Below are 8,335 nucleotides of genomic sequence, written 5' to 3' on the forward strand. Positions count from 1 at the left end.
TTAACAGCATTGAATTCAGCTGGGGAAGTCAAGGTTCAGACCGAAAGATGTATGTTTAATGTGTAATATGGAGGCCACTGCAGCATTAACAAGAGCTGTTTTGGGAGAGTAATAGGAGTGGCAGCCAGATGAAGTTAGCTGAGGGTAAGGTGGGCAGGATAAGATGAAGAACAGATCTTTCTCTCCAGGGGTTTGATGTGAAAGCAGGAGAGGAATTGGAGGGGCCTGATGGAGTGGACTGTGGGGACATTGAAATATTTTAATTTTATTTTTTAAAATTAAAGTTATGGAGTAGATAATAAAATCACATATTTCCAAATTCAGAAATTATAAGGCCTTAGCCATAGACCTCTTGTGAATTGCCTGGGCCAAACCAGGCAAAAAACTTTATGAAATAATGCTTTAGATGAAATGATTAATGGAGTTCTACCCCTGAAATTCTCTACTGAGTGATGATTAATTTTGATTTCTAAGTAGTACAGATACTTGTCACATAGATTTGGTTAATAATAATTATTGGAAAGGATTTCATTCGTTGGGAATTATGATTTCACTCCGATACTTAGGCGTACTGATAAGTGCTTGCTTCAGCAGCACAGATTTCAAAATTGGAATGATACAGAAAAGATTAGCATGGCCTAAGTGAACAGATTCAGGATATGTTGCAAAAATTGGTGACACATCCTTTTATTAACCCCAGTGGTAACATGCAGCATCCAAAACTATCTGTGATTTTTTAAATTATATATATATATATTTTTGAGATGGGGTACTGTTCTTTCACCCAGGCTGGAGTGGAGTGGTGTGATCACAGCTCACTGCAGCCTGAAACTTCCCAGGCTCAAGTGATCCTCACACCTCTGCCTCCTTCGTAGCTGGGACCACAGGCACTGGCCACCATGCCTGGTTAATTTAAAATTTTTTTTTCTAGAGTTGGGGTCTCGCCATGTTGCTCAGGCTGGTCTTGAACTCCTGGGCTCAAGCAGTCCTCCTGCCTCAGTCTCCCAAAGCTAGGATTATAGGCGTGAGCCTGTAATGCCCAGCCTATGATTGATTGATTGACTTTTTTGAGACCAGGTCTTGCTCTGTCATTCAGGCTGGAGTGCAGTGGCATGATCACGGGTCACTATAGCCTCGACCTCCTGGGCTCAAGTGATCCCACCTCAGCCTGCTGAGTAGCTGGGACTGCAGGCACACACCACCTTGCTGGGCTAATTTTTTTTTTTTTTTTTTTTTTGGTAGGGTTGGGGTTTCACCATATTGTCCAGTTTGGTCTCAGACTCCTGAGCTCAAGTGATCTACCCGTCTCAGCCTCCCAAAGTGCTGGGATTGCAGGCAGGAGCCACCATGCCTGACCTAATTTATTTAAATGCTATAACTTAAAATGTTAACTGATTATCTCTTTTAAAAAGATGGAATGACGGCCAGGCACGGTGGCTTACGCCTGTAATCCCAGCAGTTTGGGAGGCCGAGGCAGGCGGATCATGAGGTCAGGAGATCGAGACCATCCTGGCTAACACGGTGAAACCCCGTATCTACTAAAAATACAAAAAAAATTAGCCGGGCGTGTTGGCGGGTGCCTGTAGTCCCAGCTACTTGGGAGGCTGAGGCAGGAGAATGGCATGAACCCGGGAGGCGGAGCTTGCAGTGAGCCGAGATTGCGCCACTGCACTCCAGCCTGGGCGACAGAGCAAGACTCTGTCTCAAAAAAAAAAAAAAGATGATGGCTTTTTAGTATTTATAGTTTTATTGCCCCAGATTTTCAAGAGTAACCATAGTTTTATCATTAGGAAAAAAAAACCCCTAAACGTTAAAAAACTCCTTGGAATGCCATCTGTATTCCTCCATTATGTCATTGTTCATACAACAATCAGCTGAATTTAATCTACAAAATAGGTCTCCTGGTACCTAAGACTCAGGGAAAACTAATGGATTGAAATGACTAAGGTCACAGAGCAAAGTATAACTACCTGTGCTTAGCTCTCAAAATGATATTTTATTAACTAAGCGTGGAATTAGATAACTACTTGTTATAAAATGTAGTTTATAGAAATATATTTAGGCCAGCCTGGGCAGCATAGTGAGACCCTGTCTCTACAAAAAGATTTTTAAAAATTGGACTGGCGTGGTAGTGCACGCCTGTAGTCGCAGCTCCTAAGGAGCCTGAGGCGGAAGGATCACGTGAGTGCTTGAGGTTGCAATGAGCCATGAATGTGTCACTTCACTCTATCCTGGGCCACACAGTGAGACCCTGTCTCCAAAAGAAAGGAAAAGAAATATATTTAGGAGCATGATGTAAATAAATGGAATGTGGAGATTATCATGCTTCACTAACTTCAACTATTATTAATATCAAATGACCTCTAGCAGCTGAATCACAGAATTTCTCTGACTTTGAGGATATCTCAGTTATCTACTCCCACTCAGTGAAAACCCCCAAAGCAAGTGTCTTCAAATATAAATGATAAAATTGTTAATAGTTGTTACAATTTGTGTAAGTGGATAATTCGAGCTGTAGAAAATACTTTTTAGAGGGCAATTTGTTTGTTTTACCTGAATAAACATTGTCATGACAAGTTGAAGGCTTGATCTGGGCTTGTCCCGTGGGAGAAAACTAAATCTTACCCTAAACAATGGAAATACTAAAGGAATGCTTGTTGAAAATTTGTGCATTATTTTAAAAAGCCTTCAGAAGGCAAAGGTATATTTAGAACTTGGTAGAAGTTGGTTTGTATATTTTAAACATGTGATTTCAGTGGTTTTTTTTTTTTTTTTTTTTTGAGATACCAGGTCTTGCTATGTTACCCAGGCTGGTCCCGAACTCCAGGGCCCAAGTAAGGATTGTACTTTTATATGCATTCTCTGTGTATTCATTTAACATGATGTCACTACATTGAAATTCACCAGTTACGAACTGAGGAAAGTTTTGAAAATTAGGTGAACATTCAGGAGGTCTGTTATTTTTTATTCCATTATAAATTACTATGTACTACCATGTTAATAAGAGTACATCTGTTAAAAACATCTTGGTGAAAATGTTTTGCTAACAAATTCCTAATTTTTCAGTTATTCCCCTTTTTGGGTTTCTTACCAGTGGAAATTTATCCTCTTGGATTTATGTCCTGAATGAAGAATATACTTCTTGGGGCTTGCAGCTTTAAAAAAATGAAGCTTTTTAGCATAGGCATTCAAAGCAAATACCAGACAGATTTATTGTTACTTACTTTTCTAATCTAAACCATTTAAAAATGAATTTTCATCTATCTAGGCTATTTGTTTTTCTTCTCAAGACGGCATCTCACTCTGTCACTCAGGCTGGAGTGCAGTGGCATCATCTCGATCTCGGCTCACTGCAAACTCTGTCTCCTGGGTTCAGGTGATTCTCCTGCCTCAACCTCCCAAGTAGCTGGGATTACAGGCATGCCCCACCACAGCCGGCTAATTTTTGTATTTTTAATAGAGATGGGGTTTCACCATGTTGGCCAGACTGGTCTCAAACTCCTGATCTCATGATCCGCCCGCCTCAGCTTCCCAAAGTGCTGGGATTACAGGCATGAGCCACCACGCCCTGACATTAAGTTATATTTTATAGCCTGACAGCTTTCTAAGTGAACCACTCTGATCTTCTGTTGACATCATCAGTTCTCACTAGGCTTGTATATGGAAAATCCATAAACTGCATATTAATTATTTTTAACTTTTTTTTGTAAAATTAACTCAAAATGGGTCAAAATCTAACTTTACAAACTAAAACTATAAATATGTTAGAAGAAAGCAGAGGCGTACATCTTCATTACCTTGGATTAAGCAACAACAGTTTCTTAGATATGATGTCAAAAAAGCACAAGCAACAAAAAATGTAGATAACTTTGACTTCATCAAAATTAAAAACTTGTACATCATAGGACATTGTCAAAAGAGGGAGAAACAAGAATATATTTGCAAATTACATATCAGATAAGGGTTTAAAATCCAAAATACATAAAGAACTACAATTCAACAACACCAAAAAAAAAAAAAATGCAACTCCAAAATGGGCAAAGTACTTGAATAAACATCTCCAAAGAAGAGATACAAATGACCAAGAAGCACGTGAAAAGATGCTCAGCATCACTAGTCTTTAGGGGGTTGCCAATAACCACAATGAGATGCCACTTCATACCTATTATAATGGCTGTGATTAGAAAGAAGATAGAAAAAAATAAGTGTTGACAAAGTTGTAGAGAAATTGGAATTCTTTTTTTGCTTGCAGTGGAGCATCCTGTGTTGCCCAGGCTGGAGTGCAGTGGCACAATCTTGGCTCACTGCAGCCTCCACCTTCCAGCTTCAAGTGATTCCTCCTGCCTCAGCCTCCCGAGTAGCTGGGACTACAGGCACACAGCACCATGCCTGGCTAATTTTGTATTTTTCATAGAGACTGGGGTCTCATCACGTTGACCAGGCTGGTTTGGAACTCCTGACCTTGGGTGATCCAAAGTGTTTAGAGTACAGATGTGAACCACCACATCTGGCAGAGAAGCTGGAATTCTCATACATTGCTGGAGAGAATGTGAAATGGTACAGCTGCTGTGGAAAACAGTCTGACAATTCTTCAAAAAATTAAATGTTGAGTTACCGTATGACCTAGAAGTTCCACTCATAGGTATATACCCTAAAGAAAAGAAAACATGTCCGCACAAAAACATATACACAGATTGTTGTAGCATCATAGCATTCATAATAGCCAAAAGTGGAAACAACCCAAATGTCTACCAGCTGATGAATGGATGAACCGAACGTGGAATATGCAATGGAATATATGGCCACACGAAGGAATGAAGGGCTGATAAATGCTACAACATGGATGAGGCTTAAAAGCATTACATAAATGAAATGAAGCAGTCACAAAAGACCACATGTTGCCTTTTTATAAAATGTCCAAAGTGGCCAGGTGCAGTGGCTCATACCTGTAATCCCAGCACTTTGGGAGGCTGAGGTGGGCAGATCACGAGGTCAGGAGTTCAAGACCAGACTGGCCAAGGTGATGAAACCCTATCTCTACTAAAAATACAAAAATTAGCCCAGCGTGGTGGCGCGTGGCTGTAGTCCCAGCTACTCGGCAGGCTGAGGCAAAATAATCACTGGAACTCCAGAGGCAGAGGTTGCAGTGAGTCGAGATCACACCACTGCACTCCAGCCTGGAAACAGAGCAAGACTCCATCTAAAAACAAAAACAAAGTCCAAAGAATAGGTAGATCTGTAGAGAGAATGTATTAGTTTCCCATGGCTGCCATAAAATCATAAAGTTGGAGGCTGTATCTCTGGATCCATGGCTTTGGCTTCTGATCCCACGGTTCTGCCCTCATGGTCATCTTTCCTTTTCTTAAAGGGCAGCACATGTTTGAGGTTGAGTAGTTTTATCAGCCTATTTCCTGCTTCTAAAATTTTGGGAGGCCTTTGATTTTGTCTAGTCCCTAAACTTTCTAGTCCAAGCTGGCAGTGTTTATGCTGGTAGAACATTCTAAAATCCTTGTGGAATTTCTGCATGTATGATGGAATTCATGGCATTAGATGAGGTTTCTCCAGATCTTTCCTCGGTAATTTCTTCTCTCTTCCTCACTTCTGTGAGATGATTGAGGAGATTCATGAGTCCCAGGTATAATCTCTTTGGCAGTAGGGAAATTTGCAAGACATGCCACACCCTTGGCATTCTCTACAGAACACGCTTTCCTAACAGTGAATCTCCTGGTTTTAGCATTTTGGTTTTTTCCAATCTAAATAGTCTGAGAATTTCCCAAATCATCAAGTCTAGGTTCCTTTTAGCACAACAGTTCTTCCCTCAGTTTATCTATTTTTTGTACTTTTAAATTCTTTATATTTTTTATCATACCCTCAATTTATCTCTTTCCTCTTGCATTTACTATAAGCAGGAAAAAGAAACCAAGCTGAGTCTTGAATGCTTTGATTGGAAGTCTGCTCAGCTAAATGTACAAGCTCATTGCTTATGATTCTGCCTTCCAAACAGCTATAGGACACATTCTAACTAAATTTTTGCCATTATATTAAAAAAATCATCTTCGGTCTAGTTTCCAGTAACATGTTCCTTGTTTGCTCTGTGCCCTTAGCATCACCTTTAATGTTCATGTGTTTACCAACATTCTGTTTATGATAGTGTATGTATTCTTGAAGATAACACAGACTTTCTGCATCAAGTTCCTCATTTCCTTAAAGCAGAGTCTGGGGTGACAGAGTCTTAAACATCCACATTTCTACTAACAGCCTGTTGAAGGCAACCTAGGCCTTTTCTATCATCTTTTCACAATTCTACCTTTGCCCTCATTATCCAATTGCAAAACCACTGCCACGTTTTTAGGCACCCCACTCCTGGTAACAAAATTTATATGTTTCCTGTGACTGCTATAACAAGTTACTACAAACTTGGTGGTAGTTAAAAGAACAGAAATTTAATTTCTCACAATTCTGAAGACCAGAAGGTCAAAGTCAGTACCATGGGCAAAAATCACAGTGGCAGCAGGGAGGCTATAGGAGAGGAACCTGTTCCTCACATCTTTCAGCTTCTGGTCACTGCTGGTACTCCTTGGCTTGTGGCTGTATCACTCCAGTCTTCAAGGCCAGCATCACAGAGTAAATAAATTATCTCTGTGTTCCATCTTCACATCGTCTTCTCCTCTGTGTGTGTGAATTTCTGCCTCCCTTTTATGAGGATACATGCAATTGCACTTAGGGCCCACCTGCATTACCCAGGATAACCCTCCATCTCAAGATCTGTAACTTCACATCTGCAAAGAACCTTTTCCCAAATAAGGTAACATTTACAGGTTTCAGGGAATAGGACCTGATGTCTTTATGGACTGTTATTTAGCCTACTACAGATAGAAAGTTGATTAGTGATTGTCAAGGGCCAAGGGTGCTGTGGGGGGAAATGGAGTTTTCATTTGGAGTGATGAAAATGTTCTAAAATCGGACTGAGCATGGTGGCTCACGTCTGTAATCCCAGCACTTTGGGAGGCCTAGGCGGGTGGATTGCTTGAGGTCAGGAGTTTGAGACCAGTCTGGACAATATAGTGAAACTCCACCTCTACTAAAAGTATAAAAATTAGGTGTCATGGTGCACATCTGTAGTCCAGCTACTCAGGAGGCTGAGGCAGGAGAATCGCTTGAACCTGGGAGGCAGAGTTTGCAGTGAGCTGAGATTATGCCACTGCCCTCTAGCCTGGGTGACAGAGGGAGACTCCATCTCAAAAATAAAAGAAAAAGAAGAAAAAAATTGTTCTGAAATTGATTTTGATAACGCTGCACAACTCAATGTAGTACCAACAACCACTGAATGGCATGCTTTAAATGGGTGAATTGTATCTCAGCCAACCTATTACAGACATATTTTTAATGGAACCAGTAACAGTGATGGATGACAGGTCTGTCCTTCCTTGATGGCCGGGTCAGGACAGCATGATTTCTTTGAGTAGGGGGCACTGCTGAGGCTGCCCAGTTCCTGATTAACAAAATCCCACACTTGTACAGAACTGGGACAGAAGCAGCGGAACAGGCTGTCTGGGGGACATTGGCCATCTTAGAGAAGGCCCTCCCTGCGACTTCTTCCAGGAATCCAGATCCTTGGGCTGCTCTTGCTGCGGCCTATCCATGGTCCCAGTCCATCTCAGCTGCGTGAGGGTGCACTCAGGGTGTTGTTAGAGTGTCGTGTGTGTGCTCGACACACCCCTACTCATTTCTATAGGAGAACACAGAGGATAGGAAACCCTTAAAACACGTGATTCTCTAGTCACAGTTTTGGGTTCAAGCTGAGCTGCTTTGGGCAAGTGGGGCACCCCCCAGGGAAGCCCCAGTCCAGGACACAGGCTGCGTCGGAGGGAGGGCTGGCTTGTGGGCACTGCCGGCTTCCCACCACCAGCTGGGCCTCAGCCCTCGCAGCATTCCTGCTGAGCACTGTGGGGCACCCAGGGCACAGGGGCATCAAGGATCCTGCTGCAGGCACACCTGTACTGCTCGCATGAGGACCATGTTCTCACTGTGAAGGATGAAGAGCAAGGCCCTCAGGACCTGCATCATCAGAATACCATGCACGGCACCACCCATTGAGAGGGGACCTCACGGCTGGTGGGGCCATGCAGTGAGCGCCTCCCTATGCTGCCTGCCACTCGGGCAATGGCCTGCAGCCCTCTGGTGATAAGAGATCCCCCCCTTTTTATGTGCACTACCCCATCATTTGTGATTGTTATCATAAAGTCATTATTCCTGTGTTCATCAGGAGTTGTCACTGTGTACCCTTCTCCATGAACCTGGGCCTGCCATCCTGTCAGGATGCTATCAGTCTTGG

Source organism: Gorilla gorilla, chromosome 14 (assembly GCF_029281585.2).
Source record: "Gorilla gorilla gorilla isolate KB3781 chromosome 14, NHGRI_mGorGor1-v2.1_pri, whole genome shotgun sequence".
NCBI lineage: Eukaryota > Metazoa > Chordata > Mammalia > Primates > Hominidae > Gorilla > Gorilla gorilla.